Here is a 17,632-nt window from a genome sequence, read left to right on the forward strand (position 1 = left end):
AATGATTCAGGAACAGCTTCTTCCGCTCTGCCATTCGATAACCGAATGGAGATTGAACCCATGAGCACTACCTCACTACTTTTTTATTTTTGTTTTTTTCCCTTTTTAATTTAATTTTTAATATATATATACTTACTGTAATTCACAGTGTTTGTTTCTATATTATTATATATTGCATTGTACTGCTGCCGCAAAGTTAACAAATTCCACAACGTATGCCGGTGATACTAAACCTGATTCTGATTCTGAATATCTGAAAATACCTTGTTTATTCTCACAAGAGCTTTTTATTTTGGCTGGGTAGTGAAAACTGCCCAATGCATCAGTGACACCAGCCTACCTGCCACCACAGACATATATACGGAAAGGTGCTGGAAAGATGGCCAGTAACATCACAAAGGATCCCACCCACCCTGATCATTGACTGTTTGTCACACTCCCATCTGGGAGGAGGTTAGGTAGCGTTCACACCAGGACCGGCAGAATGAGAAACATTTACTTTCCCCATGCTGTAGGGCTGATCAACACCCCCACCCCCTAACTCCACCACTATTTCATTATTTCCCATCAGTCACTTTATGTACAATCTAGTGTCACTTTATGGATATACAATCAATGTATCATAAGTATTTATATTTTTGCTGTGTGTTTTTTTAATTATTATTACTGTTTTTTATCTTTTGTGTTTTTTTAATGCTGCATTGAATCCATATTAACAATTATTCTGGTCTTGTTACACTTGTGTGCAGGAAATGACATTAAACAATCTTGAAACTTGAAATTCGATATTTGTTGAGAATATGCAGCTTTCGTACTGGATATTTATATTAGAGTACTTTGGCTTCTGGTGGAATTTTTACAGAAGTATTTAGGTATATATTAGCATTTTTACCAGGATTTTTCCTTATTTACCGCAGTTTATCAGATTGGAGTGCTTGGGTTTTTAACTAGGAATTTTTGGAATGGTATTGCTTGGCTATTCAGTGGGAAGTTTACATTTTTTAACACCATTTTCATTCAAAATCTGGCCAACTTTGAAATAAACAACAACCTCTTCAGTGGTTCTGTGGCTTAACTCTACAGGTATGATTTCTTGCCCTGTAATTGATTAATGTAGCTTTCCACCTTGAAATTTGCGATTTAATTCCATTCCTGCTTTTTAGGATAGATTGTGACTGGTAGGACTAATCTTTTTGCTGCATTTCCATCAATTGGACAGTTTAAAAACTGAAAAAATTCCCTCCTGCTCCCCTCTTCTATTTCCTACTTTTGCCTCTTACCTCTTCTCACCTGCCTATCACCTCCCCGTCTTCATTCCCTTTCTCCTATGGTCCACTCTCCTCTCCTATCACTTTCCATCCCCTCCAACACTTTATCTTTCCCACCCGCCTAGTGTTGCCTATCACCTTCTAGCTATCCTCCTCTCTTCCCCCCCCCCCCCCATCATTTTATTCTGGCACCTTTCTCCTTTCTTTTCAGTCCTGAGCAAGGGTCTTGGCCTGAAGCATTAACTGTTTGTTACAGCCGGCCCTCCGTATCTGTGGGTTCCGCATCCGCGGATTCAACCAACCGCGGATCGGGATCGAAAAAAAACCGGAAGCGCTCTCTGCAGCATGTGTTGTTTGAGCATTGTTTGCCTCGTGTTTCGTTCGGTTGCTACTTGTGTGCACCCTTTGTATCTGTGAAAAAATGGCTCCTAAAAAGCAATTAAGTGGTCAATTCCGCAAAGGCTAAGAGGGAGCATAAAGTACTGTAATCTAGCGATAATAAAAAGTATTACTCGTTGTTTAAGCATTGTTCACCTCGCATCTCATTCGTTTGCTACTTGTGAGCGAGAGGAAGGAGTTTAAGGCTAGTAAGGGATGGCTGGCTGGCTATGTAAAGCGCTACAGCCTCAAGAACTTAAAGATCACGGGAGAAGCATCATCGGCTGATGCCGAGGCAGCATCAGCGTTCCCAGAGGAGCTACGATGGTTGCGTCTGTATTGAAAATGTTCAGACTTTTTTTTCTTGTCATTATTCCCTAAACAATACAGTATAACAACCATTTACATAACACTTACATTGTATTAGGCATTATAAGTAATCTGGAGATGATTTGAAGTATATGGGAGGGTGTGCGTAGGTTATATGCAAATACTGCGCCATTTTAAATACGGGACTTGAGCATCTGCGAAATTTGGTATCGGGGGGGGGGGTCCCAGAATCAAACCCCTTTGGATACGGAGGGCCGACTGTAATTGCAATGGATGCTGCCTGTCCTGCTGAGTTCCTCCAGCATTTTGTGTGTTTAGCTTGTATCTACTCATTTAGCAGAGAATACTGCAGAATGACAGAATGTAAAATTCGCTGTCTACATCAAGGAGGAGACAAATAGGGTACAGGTAAAAAGCTTCTGATATGTTTTCCAGAAAATTTTATTTCTGTTTTTATTGAGATACAGTACTTCTGGCCCTTTGAGCTGTGTCACCCAGTAATGTCCTGATTTACTCCTATCCTAATCACAGGATAATTTATAATGATCAATTAACCTACTAACCAGTACATCTTAGGACTGTGGGAGGAAACTGGAGCACCCGGAGGAAACTCGTGCGGTTACGGGGAGGACGTATACAATCCTTACAGGCAGTGGCAGGAATTGAACCCTTGGTTACCTGTACTGTAAAGTGTTGTGCTAACCACTATACTACCATCAATCCAAATTGATGCTTCAATAAACAGTATAAATGAGCTGGACCCTTACCACCTCACTCCTCTCAACCCCTCACTCCACTCTGAAGGACTCACGGAAACCTGCACCACTAATATTTCTATTCACCGTGGAATTCAAAAGCCTTACCAACTATAATGACCTTCTCTCCTGACCTGCCCAGCACCTCCCTCTGGTGCTCCTCACCCTTTCCCTTTCTTCCATGGTCCTCTTTTCTCTCCTGTCAGATTCCTCTTCTCCAGCCCTTTATCTCTTTCACCGATCAACTGTCAACTTCCCAACTCTTTACTTCACCCATTCGCCCTCTCCCGGTTTCACCTATCATCTGCCACTTTGTACTTCGTTCCTCCTTCCCCCCACCCTCTTACTCTGTCTTTTCCCCTTCCTTTTCAGTCATAATGATAGGTCTCAACCCTAAACATCAACTGTTTATTCATTTCCATAGATGTTGCCTGATCTGCTGAGTTTCTCTAATATTTTGTGTCTGTTGCTCTGGGTTTCCAGCATCTGCAGAATCTCTTGTGTTTCTTACCCATGCGTTGTTGCTCTCTGCTGAGGAGTCAAAGAAAGAAAGAATCAGAATGACTGAATGCAGAGGAAGTTGAAACACACCATTCAGTGTCATGGAGATAGGCATTTACAATTACAATATCAGATATGTGGAGTTGCAGTGGTTAAATTTAAAGTCCACAGTGACCATGGTGGGATTCAGACTCACACCTCTGGCTCAATGGTGCAGACTTTTTTTCTAGTAGTCCAATAGCACAGCCTTAGCAGCTCTGTATCCAATGCTCATGAATAATTGAAATGCCAAAGACAGGCAGATAAAATAATTAGTGAAATTCTGTCCTTTCTATCTTATGTCACCCTGCAAGTACAGAAAATCCCTTATTGACACATGCCTGCTGTACTGTGAGAAGTTCTGGGCACCATTCCTTAAGAAAGTATCATTGACTTGAAGGCAGTTCAATCCTGGACTTCTGACAAATTACTCAGAACAGCTTAGTATTGCCTGGATTCTATCAGGTCAAGGGCTATCGATCGAAAGGTGATAGGAGACAGAGAGAAATGAGGGTCACGTCTGGCTCTTTGAAAGTGAAACTAGAAAAAATCATTTATATTTTGAAGTTAGTAAGAAGTTCTACATAAGACATTAGACCAATTTTAAATCCATGGTTAACAGTTTTTTTTTATATATAACCAAAGAGACTACGTTATTTATAAAGAGGATGGGTGAGCACATGGGGCAGACCTGGGTATTGAATGCAAGCCTTGTGGGAATATACTAGAAATGCCAACTGAAGCTTTAAAGACCTCAAAAAGAAGAAGGAGAAGATGGACTACAGCTGGGGACAACTTCAGAAACTGGCCCAGGACAGAAGATTCTGGCGAGCTGCTGTCACACTTATGCCCTAGTAAGGGTGATGCTGATAAGTAAATATAACGTTGGATTAGCTTTGAAATGAATTATATATTCTCTAGCCTGGGTCAGATCAGATCAGGCTATGGAAAAAGTAATGTGCTAACGCTTAGACCTTATAAATAAATACACTCTCGCTTGTTGGTGAGGGCAACTGCAATAAATGTTAAAAGAGGGGAGAAACACTTTGTTTGGTGAATTACTGACAAACATCCTCTCCAGTGTCATCAGCAATGGTGGAACAGATTGCACCTATCATGATGCTGAGATACATCCTAGGATGCACTGGGACACATCATCAGTGGTATAACCTGGGGTCATCAGGTGTTTCGGATCAGACGCTCAGATACTCTCGCAAAGCTGACCCAGTCATGACTGATCAGGCTTGTGTCCCAGCAGCACTGGTCCACAGGTCACACCTATTGATCCGTAGCCGTCTGGAGGATTGCTTAGCAGCCTCTGTGACAGTCCTGATGGCTCTTCTCTTTGCAGCCCCCGTAATGCCAAGGAGAGAGTAAGTCCTGCAGAGCGAGCAGACAGCAAAACCTCTACCCCCCCCCCCCACCTCTATAGGCTCGCATCGTTCCCCCTATCCCTGTCTCTGACCCTGCTCTGGTATTTGGCTTTTTTACCCTCAAACGCCTCCTCATTCCGGTCTTCCCAAGGAACTGTCGGTTTTACCATGACTGCCTGCTTTGAGGCTCCTGACGGAAAATAAACACCGATAATAATTTAAAAAGTAAGAGGGTCACATTGCAGAGGATGCCATTCGACTCATCGTGTCTGCCATCTCTTTGCAAGTCTCATCACTAGTGTGCATGTGCAAAACTACAGTCTCTATATTACCAATCAAATGAACATAACCTTGAAATCATTTAACATCTGTCATGTGTTGAGAGCCTTATTCATTGTAAACCCCCATGTGGAGTTGCTATTCTTTAACTTTGCCATAAACATCACCCCAGGGGCATTAATACAGAACCAAGACACGTCACTTTATCTGATGAATGACACACAACAGCTGAAAAGAATTAGCAGCAAAATAAACAGAAATGAAATAGTGAAGAATAATTGTGAGAGGACGTGAGTACATGATATTTAGAACACCATGCTTGCTTAATTTAGATTAGGGGTTCCCAACCTGGGGTTCACAGATCTCTTACTTAGTGGTATTGGTCCATGGAATGAAAAAGGTTGAGAACCTCTGACTTAGATTGTTAGCGCATATTCAGGAATTAGGTTATAGCAAATAACAACTTCATCAGCTTATTTCAGCAACCCTGCATGTGGATTGTAGATTACATTTAAAATGCAGCCCTGGATAAAGTTTCCTGGAGCTGAGAACAGTAGTTCAGTGAAAACCAGACAATATTAATTAACATTCATTTTGGGTGTCTGGAGTGTGGGTGTGAAGACGGAGGTGTGTGAAAATTATATGTAATTCAAAGGAAGCATTGTAGATACATTGTAACTATAGAATTGTCGTTTGATGTTAGCAGACAAAGTGTCGTGTAATATTGGGTGGAAAAGGCCTCTTCTGCCAGACAGTGTCTCATTTTGTTGTATAAAAGACTACTTTTATATCTACCAGCTGCATCTCTCCGGTGACTTTGTTCACAGAGATTATCATCCTCTTTGGAGCAGCATCAGATTGTTACAGTTGCTCCTATATTAACAGGAAATACTCTGATTCCAAAAGTACTGAGTGAGACTACAGAGCACTCAAATCTGCAACACAAATAATTTGCTTCTTAACTTGGAATTATATACTTTTATTAAAATATATTACTTATTCTAAATACCTCCTTCTGTGGGGATGGAAGTGGAGTTGGCTAAGGGCGCAGGTGTGTAAGACAAAACAGGGGATGAAAATTATACCTCCAGCTTAGTTTATTGTAACCAAGGCTTTGCAGGGAAAATGAAGATAAAGTAAGTGCAAGTGGATTTGAAATGTATTTGGGAAATATACAATGGGAGAGAGCCAATTTTGTTCAGTCAAGAATACTAAGAGCAGAAAACTAGCCGTGGAAGATTGCCAACATATCTAACCCAATTAGCACAGAATGCATTATTTGAATCTGTAACCTTGGTTTCAATTTCGCTGCCGTCTGGGAAATGGTGAAATGAGTGGTTAGCCTACCTTGGGATGTCGGAGGCAGACCAGACCATATTCATTAGGCTGTCACTTGCTGACCAAGAGTGCTGGCAAGTTGAAGTAAAGTGGATACCAGGACAATGAAATCAGGCAACCAGATATGGCCAGGAACAAATAGAAGTCTGAGTATACCTTTTAACTTTCATGGTGGGCCAATTCTTTCTGCTTTCAGACCACTTTCTCTAATTAGGATTGTTCGATGCAGATGTGTGGGCTCGATGTTGAACATGCTTGGCCTGTCACCAACCTTAGGTGCACGTACCCCTATTGGAACCTTGGACATGAAAGCCCTGGACTTTGCAGACACTCAGAGGCCAGAGGATGAACGCCTGACCAAGTGAGCTGAGGCCACTGTGCACACACAGGTCTGAGACTGCATGTGTGCATACCCAGCCTGTTGTCTGCGGTACACATGTAAGCCAGAGTTTAATAGTGAAAACACGGTTGTCAAGTATTTTGCTTGTCCTTGTGCCTTTCCCTGATTATGTACCTATGGCCTTCAAGTTATCTACTTGTTCACTGACCAACATAGGCCCCACAATTGTAGTGAACAGACAGGCCCACGGTTTTGTCCATATACAGACAGACACACACGCATGCACACTACGCACAGGCATTCACGCATACATTCAAGATCATTTGCATATATCCACATGAGATTTGCTTCAAGTCTCAGAATCCAAGTATTTTTTTTAAATAAAAATTACCAGGGACTCCAGGTCAAATCTGGAGAGAACAATATAGGCCTATTTCCAAAAAAAAGAGGAAGTGGGAAATGACTTAATGTGAGGAGAAATCTTAGGGAACACTCTTGTGCCATTTCACCTGCAAAAATACTGAAGTATATTATCTGAGCTTGAATGATTAACTCTTTCCTGGCTCTGGTTGCTCTTCTTGGCAGGTTTTCATCTAATGGAGTGGTTCCTTCTGCCTCTTTATAGAGATCACATGACATGATTCAATTGAAGTTTGATGCCAAAACAGAAATGTACCCTGCTCATGGACTAATTGTCCTTCTTCCATCAGGGAGGAAGCTAGACAGCATTCACACCAGGATCACCAGACCCAAAAACAGTTACTTCGCCATAGCCGTCAGTCTGATCAATACCTCCAATCATTAACCCACACACCATACCCCCACTACCTTTATCACGTTATCACTTCCTGTCAGTGACCTTATGTATAAATACTCCTGTACCTAGCATCTCTTTATGTGCATACTGTCAGTCTGTATCTAAGCTAATCATGTGTATTTATAGTTATTGTGTTTTGTTAATCAGAACCAGATCAGGTTTAATGTCACCGGCATATGTCATGAAATTTTGTTAACTTAGTGGCAACAGTGCATGATGAATATAGAAAAGTAAATAAATAAACGAATTACAGTAAGCATCTATATGTATGTATGTTTAATTGTTCAATTAGAAATGGTGCAAAAACAGAAATCATAAAAAAGTGAGATTGTGTTCAAGGGTTCAATGTCCACTTAGGAACTGGATGGCCTTCAGGCTTCTGTACCTCCTCTCTGATAGTAACAATGAGAAGAGAGCATGTCCTGGGTGATGAGGTCCTCAATAATGGATGCCGCCTTCCTGAGGCACTGCTCCTTGAGGATATCTTGGATACTACGGACGCTAGTACCCAAGATGGAGCTGAATAATTTGGAAACTTTCTGTAGCTTCTTTCGATCCTGTGCAGTACCCCGCCCCCCCCCCCCCACCACCCCATACCAGACAGTGATACAGCCTCTCAGCATGCTCTCCACAGTACATCTGTAGAGATTTTCAAGTGTTTTAGGTGACAAACCAAATCTCCTCAAGCTCCTAATGATATACAGCTGCTGTCTTGCATCAATATGATGGGACCAGATTGACACTCGGGAACTTGAAATTGCTCAGTCCCTCCACTTCTGATCCCACTATGAGGACTGGTTTGTGTTCCCTCATCTTACCCTTTCTGAAAGGTAAGAATTAGTTTGTTCTTTACACTTGTCTATGAAAAAATTAGAATAAACATTCTTGAATCTTGAATCTTGAATGCTTGAAAAGAATCTTAATAGATTTTTCAGGTATGTCTATTCTGGAGAGCTAACATTGAATCTTACCCCTTCATGTTCACATAGCTTCAGGTTGGTTTACTGAAGCACAAAATGTGATTGTGATATTCACCATCTTCTGAATGCAAGCGTTTTAGGATTTCTAGTCATGTTCATCCTCAGTTGCCTCACTCCTCAGAAATTAACTCTGCTTCCATCTCAATATCAACCTGCTTAATGCCTTCCCTGCCTCGTTGGGAACATAATGAACACCAGAAAACCCTGACAAACTGGCAGACTGATCACACCTTGTTCTGCTGGCTTCAATATTTCAGCTGTGAGATGGGAGTCATACTCAGATTCTGCAGATGCTGGAAGTCCAGAGTAACACACACAAAATACTGGAGGAACTCAGCAGGTCAGGCAGCGTCTATGGAGGAAATAAACAGTCAAGGTTTTTGTCCAAGACTCTTCATCAGGGTTCAGTTGATGTTTCGAGCCAAGAGCCTTTGTCAGATCATTTTTACCTCACGCAGAGCCAGACTAGCGGATGGAGACAGTGATCTGTCACTGACTACAGACAGGTATTGGTATTGGCATGCTTTAGATTATTATTCCGATGTGTATTGATATACAGCGAAAAGCTTTGTCTGCTTGTTATGCAGGCACATCACACCATACGTTACTACACTGTGGCAGTGAAAAGAAAACAGAATGTAGAAAGTTGTGTTGTAACTACAGAGAAGGTGCAGTGCGGGTAAACCAGAAAAGTGCAAAGCCACAGGGAGATCATGAACTCATCTTGAGCAGACTGAAAATGTCATTCTTCTGAACAGTGTTCACTCTGTCCACTTTCTCTCTAGATATCCCTGCCCTTTCTCCTCTCAGATTTACCACGTCAGCTTCCAGTTGCCATCCACAGGCTATGTTTCCAAAGGTTCCTGTGGAAAGAAGTAGTAAATGTTCACAAAATAACGAAGTTCTTGTGTTTTGTGTGAAGAATTTTTCTTTTCTTTCGGCTTCACAGCTTACAGTAAATGAAGTTCATACATATATGTCACCATATACAACCCTGAGATTCATTGTCTTGTGAACCTAATCAATAAATCCATAATATAATAACCATAATAGAATCAATGAAAGACTGCACCAACTTGGGCGCTGAGCCAGTGTGCAAAAGACAAAAAAAGAAATAAATAATAATAATAAATAAATAAACAGTAAATATCAAAAACATGAGATGAAGAATCCTTGAAAGTGAGTCCATGGTTTGTAGAAACAATTCAGTGATGGAGCAAGTAAAGCTTAGTAAAGTTATCCCCTTTGGTTTAAGAGTCTGATGTTTGAGGGGTAATAACTGTTCCTGAACCTGGTGGTGTGAGTCCTGAGGCTCCTGTATCATCTTCCTGATGGCAGCAGCAATGAGAGTGGTGTGGTGTGGGTCCCTGATGATGGATGCTGCTTTCTTGTGACAACACTCCGAGTACTCATTGGTGGGAGCGCTTTATTCTTTGGAGCATAGAAGGTTGAGGGGGGACTTAACAGAGGTACTTAAAATTATGAGGGGGATAGATAGAGTTGACGTGGATAAGCTTTTTCCATTGAGAGTGGGGGAGATTCAAACAAGAGGACGTGAGTTGAGAGTTAGGGTGCAAAAGTTTAGGGGTAACATGAGGGGGAACTTCCTTACTCAGAGAGTGGTAGCTGTGTGGAACGAGCTTCCAGCAGAAGTGGTAGAGGCGGGTTTGATATTGTTATTTGAAGTTAAATTGGATAGCTATATGGACAGGAAAGGAATGGAGGGTTATGGGCTGAGTGCAGTTCGGTGGGACTAGGTGAGAGTAAGCATTTGGCACGGACTAGAATGGCCGAGATGGTCTGTTTCCGTGCTGTAATTGTTATATGGTTATATGGTTAACACATGGCTAAGGAGGTGGTGCTGGATGGAGGCCTGCGGATTTTTGGATCAAGGGAACGAGGGACTTGTATAGAAGGGACATGTCTGCACCTTAACTGGAAAGGGACTAATACTTTAACGAGAATGTTTGCTAGTCTGCAGGGAGAGGGCAGAGTTTGAACTGGAGTTTCAGGAGGAAGGGAACCAGAGCACCAGATCAGCTGGTGGAGTAGTTGTGGGGAAAGATGGTGTTTAGCTTACATACAAAGTCAGGAATTGAAAGATTGAGCATGGGTAAGACTGGTGTTCTGAGTTGTGTATACTTCAATGAGTATTGTAGGAAAGGCAAATGAATATTAGCGTGTGGAATTTTGACATCATAGTAGTGTAGTGGACAGTGAGGAAGGCTATAAAAACTTGCAGAAGGATCTGGACCAGCTGGAAAAACGGCAGATGGAATTTAATGCAGATATGTGTGAGGTGTTACACTTTGGGAGCACCGACTAAGATACACCTCACACGGGGAGAAGTAGGGCACTGAGGAGTATGGTAGAACAGAGGAATCTGGGAATACAGATCCATAATTCCTTGAACGTGAAAAGAAAGCTCTTGGCAAATTGGCCTTCATAAATCTAAGTATTGAGTACAGGAGATGCAATGTCATGTTGATGTTGTTTATGACATTGGTGAATCCTAATTTGAAGCATTGTGGAAAGTTTTGGTCACCTATTTACAGGAAACATTTCAATAAGATTGAAAGAGTCCAGAGAAAATTCACAAGGATATTGCCAGGACTTGAGTACCTGAGTTACAGGGAAAAGTTGAATAGATTAAGACCTTATTCCCTGGAGTGTAGATTTGATAGAGGTGTACAAAATTATAAAGTGTGTAGATAGGATAAATCATGCAGGCTTTTTTTCACTGAGTTGGGTGAGACTAGAACTAGGGGCTGTGTGTGAAAGGTGAAAGGTGAAATATTTAAGGGACTCATGAGGGGCAACCTCTTCGCTCGGAGGGTGGTGAGAATCTAGAACGAGCTGCCAGTGCAATGACTGGATGAGGAATTTGCATGAATGAACATGAGTACAGGTGTACCTTATAAAGTGGCCACTATTCATTATTCAATATGCAATATTTCATTATTAAAATGAAGGATAATAACTAACCTCAGAATGAAAGGTTTCATCAGGTCCTATGGGCAGACTTTTTTATTCTGATCACAGACTAGAGGTCTTTATTGGTAATTCTTGGTTCCTAGCTCATTAATCTGACTGCGGATGCAATGAGTCATTCTTTTGTCACGCTATGATCACACAATTAAATATAAAAGTTTTGGAACAAAATGTGGCCCTATTTGCATTGCCAAGTTACCACATGAGAATTTAGATGCAGGGTGTGAAAGCAGGATATTCACATTCTCGCATTCTGAAACCATTAGACAATTTTGCAGTTCTAACAATGGGACTAGCTGAGGAGACATAAAAGGATATCATTTGCACCTGGGCAGATGGGGAAGTAAGATAGAAAGGTCAGACTGAATCAGATGAGTGATCAGGTCTAGATAAGGAATTAAGCATTATCTCTTTTGTTGGGAATGCTATTTGCTTACTTTTATTGTTTGCATAATTTGTCTTTTTCAAAGATTGGGTGTTTGATGGTTTTCTTTTGTATGGGTTCTTTTGAGTTTCTTTGTTTTGTGGCTACCTGTAAGGTGACAAATCTCAAGGTTCTATAATACATACATACTTTGCCATAAATGTACTGTATTTTGAACAATGAACTTTAAGGAGTCTTTGGAAAAAGGTTGTGTTAAACAGGGACACAAGAATTGTCACATCAGATGTGTTAAGAAGATAGATTTTAAAAGACATTGGCACTGAGAAATTCTGGTGTTGTGAGCAAAAGGCAAAATACAGGTTTTATTTATTGGCCCGGTTTAGATAAGATATCTTGAAGAATTAGTAGTGAAGTAAATCGTCTGTCAACATTGCAGAGCCAAGAAAAGGAAGGCAGTTTTACAGGATGGTAACCAGCCTATAAACCTTTCCAAAGTTCTTAGTATTCACTCTTAATGGATGGAGGTGAAACATGTCAGATCTTGTACTTCAATACAGTAACCTACGGAAGAATTGGAATTCATTTCTTCATGTCATGGTTACCAGGAGAACCAGACTTGGATAAAGATCTTAAGTTTTGTTCATTTCTAATTGAGTGGATCTCTGAAACGACGTAGTATTAAACACACACTTTATCACCACGTATTGAGCATCACGTGGTGCAGCAGGGAGATCTGTGAGAAGTTGTCAAATCAATGGTTCTCTCAAGTGATGCTATGTCTTAGCTTGGAGAAAATTAGAACCTTCGAACCTATATCTGATTTTGGGAAAAGATGGGGTTCATTTGCTTGTTATTATTATTTGAGTTAATTGATAGATTTCCTCCATGATCTAATAGTAAATTTTTGGTACTTTTTTTTCTTGCTGGCGGTTTGATGTTTATCTTTAGAAGCTTTTTGTATGGCGCATGACTCCAGGGTTGAACACCTAATGTGGTTTCCCCCTGCTTTTTCTTGCTTAGTAGGGTTTTTTTCATTATCACCAAAAATTTTTCAATCCTTAAAATAACGTTTTTTTTTCTTGAGACATTGTAAGTGTTGCTTACTTCAATGTACTTGTGTTAATTTTGGATAATAATAATAAAAAGATTTGAAAGGAAAGAAGTTCTCAAATCAGCATTAAAGAAACAGGTACTACAGACATGTTCAAGTTCAGCAAAAAGACACTGATAAACTGCAAAATAATTACACACTGCCCAACAGATTATATTCCTGCTCTGCAACTATTGCCTCCAAAAGGACCACAAGCTTGTTGTAGGGTTTGGAGGCTTGCATGCCCCAGCAAACCAGAGAGCTACGTTGGCTGGAGTCATGGCTATGACTCTTGTTAGGGTCACCCATGCCAAATAGGTCAAAGGGTAGAGGCCAGATTAAGAGTGGTCCTCCGGTTCTCCAGGTTCAGGGCTAAAAAACCCTGACTAGTCAAAAAAAAAATTGTTAGGGAAACAGCAATGAGAATCCCATCAGAGATGGAGGACCTTCATTGCTGTCCTAAACGCCAGTGATGTAACAGGCAGTACCTACTCTGTAACTATTGTTCAAAACATTTAAAATGCTACTTAGCTTAATTCAGCCAAATGCTTAGAAGAGAGTGGAAGAGATGCTGGTGAGAGAGAACTAACATTATGATTCAACTGAGGAGAGACAACGTGATAGAGAGTTTTAAAGAATTGCCTCAGGGTTTGTAGGACAGCACATGATGTATACAATTGTGATTCACTTGATAACACGACAAAGAGTTTCTGTATTAACATCACCCAATATATCTTGTGAAAGTTGGAGATATAAAAGGAAGTATACATGCCAGTGACGCAAATAGAATGTGGAAGATTGTATTCCAAAATCTGACCGAATCGAGTGAGTAGAAGTGACTCATTTGTGTAAAGAAGTGGATACAATGCCAGTGATACAATTTCCTCTGAGAAAATCAAACAGAACCAGAAAACAGAATGATAAGTTAAATGATTTATTCAATTTCTGACACCACATATGGTTGAAATAAGGGTGCACATATATTTTAAATAAATTAAATGAAATGGTTAGGGTATGGGTAGTGTTTAATGGCTTTGTGCCTGTACTTACTGGTGTTTAGAAGTATGAGGGGGATTTCATTGAAACTTATTGAATATTGAATGTATTGAAAGACCTAGAGAGTGTGGGTGTGGAGAGGATGTTTCTATTAGTAGGGGAGTCTATGATCAAAGGGCACAGCCTCAGAATAGAGGGATGTCCATTTAGAATAGAGGTGAGAAAGCATTTCTTTAGCCAGAGGGAGGACAAGTCATTGAGTATATTTAAAGCAGAGGTTGATAGGTTCTTGGTTAGTCAGGGCATCAAAGATTTTGGGGAGAAGGCAGGAGAATAGGGTTGAGAGGGATAATAAATCAGCCATGGAATGATGGAGCAGTTTCTGCTTCTATATCTTCAGATCTTCCTTATGGTGTACTGTACATTGTCTAAAGTTGCAATTTCCCTCCTGGCTGCCCTAATCCTACCACCCCGGTGGTATACACTTCCTTGAATAAAGAAGCGGGTACAATGCCAATGACATGATTTATTCTGAGAAATTCAAAGAGGGGGGCTCTCTTGAAACCTATCAAATATTGAAAGACCTAGACAGAGTGGGTGTGGAGAGGATGTTTCCGGTAGTGGTTGAATCTATGACCAGAGGGCACAGCCTCAACATAGAGGGCCATCCATTTAGAACTGAGGTAAGAAGGAACTTCTTTAACCAGAGGATGGTGAATGTGTGGAATTCATTGCCACCGATGGCTGTAGAGGCCAAGTCCTTTCGTGTATGTTTTGAATGATCTTCTGCAGAATGAGCAACTGCACAATTCTGTGGGAAAGAACACAGTGAAAAAAAGTAGTTCAGACTTTTCCAACTGTTTTTGCTCTAGGGATTGATGGAAGTTAGCGAGTAGTGTCAGCACGTGATGAATGTTGCTTATCTGACACTGGCTTTGCAGATAGTGTCATCATATTTATTTATTTATTGAGCTACAACACGAATAGGCCATTCTGGCTCTTAGTGTCGCACCACCCAGCAATCTCCTGATTTAATCTGAGCTTGTTCAAGGGACATTCCACAATGACCAATAAACCTACCAACTGGTACATCTGTGGACAGTGGGAGGAAACTGGAGCACCCAGAGAAAGCCCACACAATCACAGGAAGAAGAAAGCACAAACTCCCTTACAGGCAGCATTGGGGATTGAACCCAGGTCACGAGTACTGTAAAGTGTTGTGCTGACTACTATGCCACCGTGCCACAATGATCTCATACCTTGTCCAGCAAAACAGAAAGATGGATTGTGAACTGAAGTCAGCTTAGCTGATACTTTGCAGTGGTATTCTAATACATGCCTGGGTTTGGAGGCAGTTGGTTTGACGACTGGAGAGGAGACTGGGGTCTTCACTCTAACAGCAGGAAGATCAAATACTAGAAGCAGCATCGACAGGAACAGAAGTTGGATCCATTCTATTGGCAGCCATACTACAAGTGCCATAGGTCAGGCCCACAAAACTGTTTCCACACTGGCAACTGATTTTAAAGTCGCCGACAGTGAGTTCTCAAGCAGGCTGTCATATGACTTCGGCCTTCAATGACCCTTGCTCACGTTCAGCCAGAACAAAGAACTGCTGTCTCACACAAATTGGAAAGAGAACAGACTTCATTACTTCTTTCCAGGATGAGTTCTTACTCACAGCATTTCAAACCTATCCACTTTTCGCCAATATTTTAATCACTAACACGTGACTCTCTTCTAAGAAAGTGAAAAGGAAATCCAATTTTGTAAAGCCTTCATGTGACCCCTGGGGAGTTTGTTATCCTAATTTATGAAGGCAGATTTATTTTATTTTATTTTACTTTGAGAAACAGCTTGGTAACAGGCCCTTCTGGCCCAACAAGCCTGAGCCACCCAATTCCACCCTGTGATCAATTAGCATCTGTCTTTAGAGTGCGGGAGGAAGCTGGAGCACCCAGAGGACATTAATGCAGTAATGAAAACATACATACTCCTTACAGGCAGCAGCAGAGTTCAGCACAGCTCGCTGATGCTGTATGTCATTATGGTACCTGACTTCAACTTTTGAGTCGAGTCAATTGAGCCAGGCCATTCTGTGACAGAGTGCCTAAACTTCCATGTCACTCACCTGGATGGCACCTCCTCAATGCAGGTATCACCACCCTTAGAACGTGTGAGAGACTGGTGTTGGGAGAACAGCGGGATGGAAGTACCAGCAATCCACAGGTCACATGATGCAACAGAGCAATTAGATTTTATAACAGAGGTCTGTCTTAGTATCTGCCTTTGTCAATTTCCGAAATAGAGGAAACAATTCCGAATTTAAAATATCAACAAAGGTCATTTAAGACAAGATTTTATTCAAGAAACAGTTTAAAAAGCGAGCCAATACCTTTCGTTCCAACCTACCCCTTCTGGAAATTTATGCGCCAAATTCTGTTGCTACACTAGTCATAGGTTGTCACGTGAAATAAGCCTTAAAGAGAAATCTTAAGGGAAATAAAGTCAATTGACCAAAATTATAAATTATCCACCTCTTCCAGCGATCAGAATAAGCCTATGTGCCTACAGCTGAGCAATGGCAGTGTGCCAGTGAAAAGTACACGATAAGAACTTCATAGCTAAATGAATCACAATTGCAGACATCCCAACTCTCCTAGAAGTTCAGGGAGTGGCTCCCTGGTGCCCGCAAATTATATACAATATCACGGAAATCAATTTTTTTGAGAGCGAGCGAGCGACAGAGAGAAAGCAAGAGAGAGCGCACGAGTGAGAGAGAGAGAGTGCGTGAGAGTGAGAGCACGCAAGATAGAGCAAGAGCAAGCAAGCGAGAGCGCGCGAGTGAGAGAGAGTGCGAGAGCAAGCGAGTGAGAGAGAGCGAGAGAAAGCGAGCGAGAGAGAGAGAGCGCGACATGGCAGAGTGTTCCAAAAAAAGAAAATATAAAATGTACGTCACCCCAGACTACACTAAAGTGTACCCCTGCCTAATAGGGGTCAAAAATAATGACAGTGTTGGTCGCTGCACTGTTTGCAACAGCGACTTTTCTATTGCCCATGGTGGGTTAAGACTGTAAAAGACGTGTTGAGGTGAGTTTAACAGGTGTCATTTGTTCATTAGCGTAGCTAACGTTATTTAAACTAGCTGGCTAGCTGCTAAGGAGCTACTCTATTGCAGACATCCCACCTCTCCCGGAAGTTCCGGGAGTCTCCTGCAAATTGATGGTGCTACCTCCCTGAAATGAGTTTTTGCAGGGTGGGATGTCTGCAAATGTGTACATCATTATAATCCCTGTGTATAATTCTTTAAAACGGTGATCTTAACTGAAATGTGTAGCTATGTTATACCTACATTTTTTTCTTCTTGATGTGAATGAATAAGTGAAAGATTTGTAACGTAACATTAACTTAATCTTTGCTTGACTTTCATAATTCTTTTCCAGTTACTGTTTTATTATGTATTTTCAATAATGATAGGTAGTGAATAGAAAAGGTAATCCAATTGAAAAGTGCCAGGTTTCAAATAAATGCCAAAATTGAAAAGTAACTCCCCTGAATTTCCAAACAACTAAATCCTTCCAGGAAAGATCTAATGATTTGTGTCACACTCCAGTTCTGCTAATCAGCAAGGTCGTCTATATTTGTAGCCAGGCTCGAGGACAGTTTCTACCCTGTTGTTATAAGACTGTTGATTTAGTCCCTAGTACAATAAGATGAGCTCTTGACCTTGTAATTATCTCCTTATGATCATTTAATTGCACTGCACTTTCTC

This window comes from Mobula birostris, chromosome 9 (genome assembly GCF_030028105.1).
Source record: "Mobula birostris isolate sMobBir1 chromosome 9, sMobBir1.hap1, whole genome shotgun sequence".
NCBI lineage: Eukaryota > Metazoa > Chordata > Chondrichthyes > Myliobatiformes > Myliobatidae > Mobula > Mobula birostris.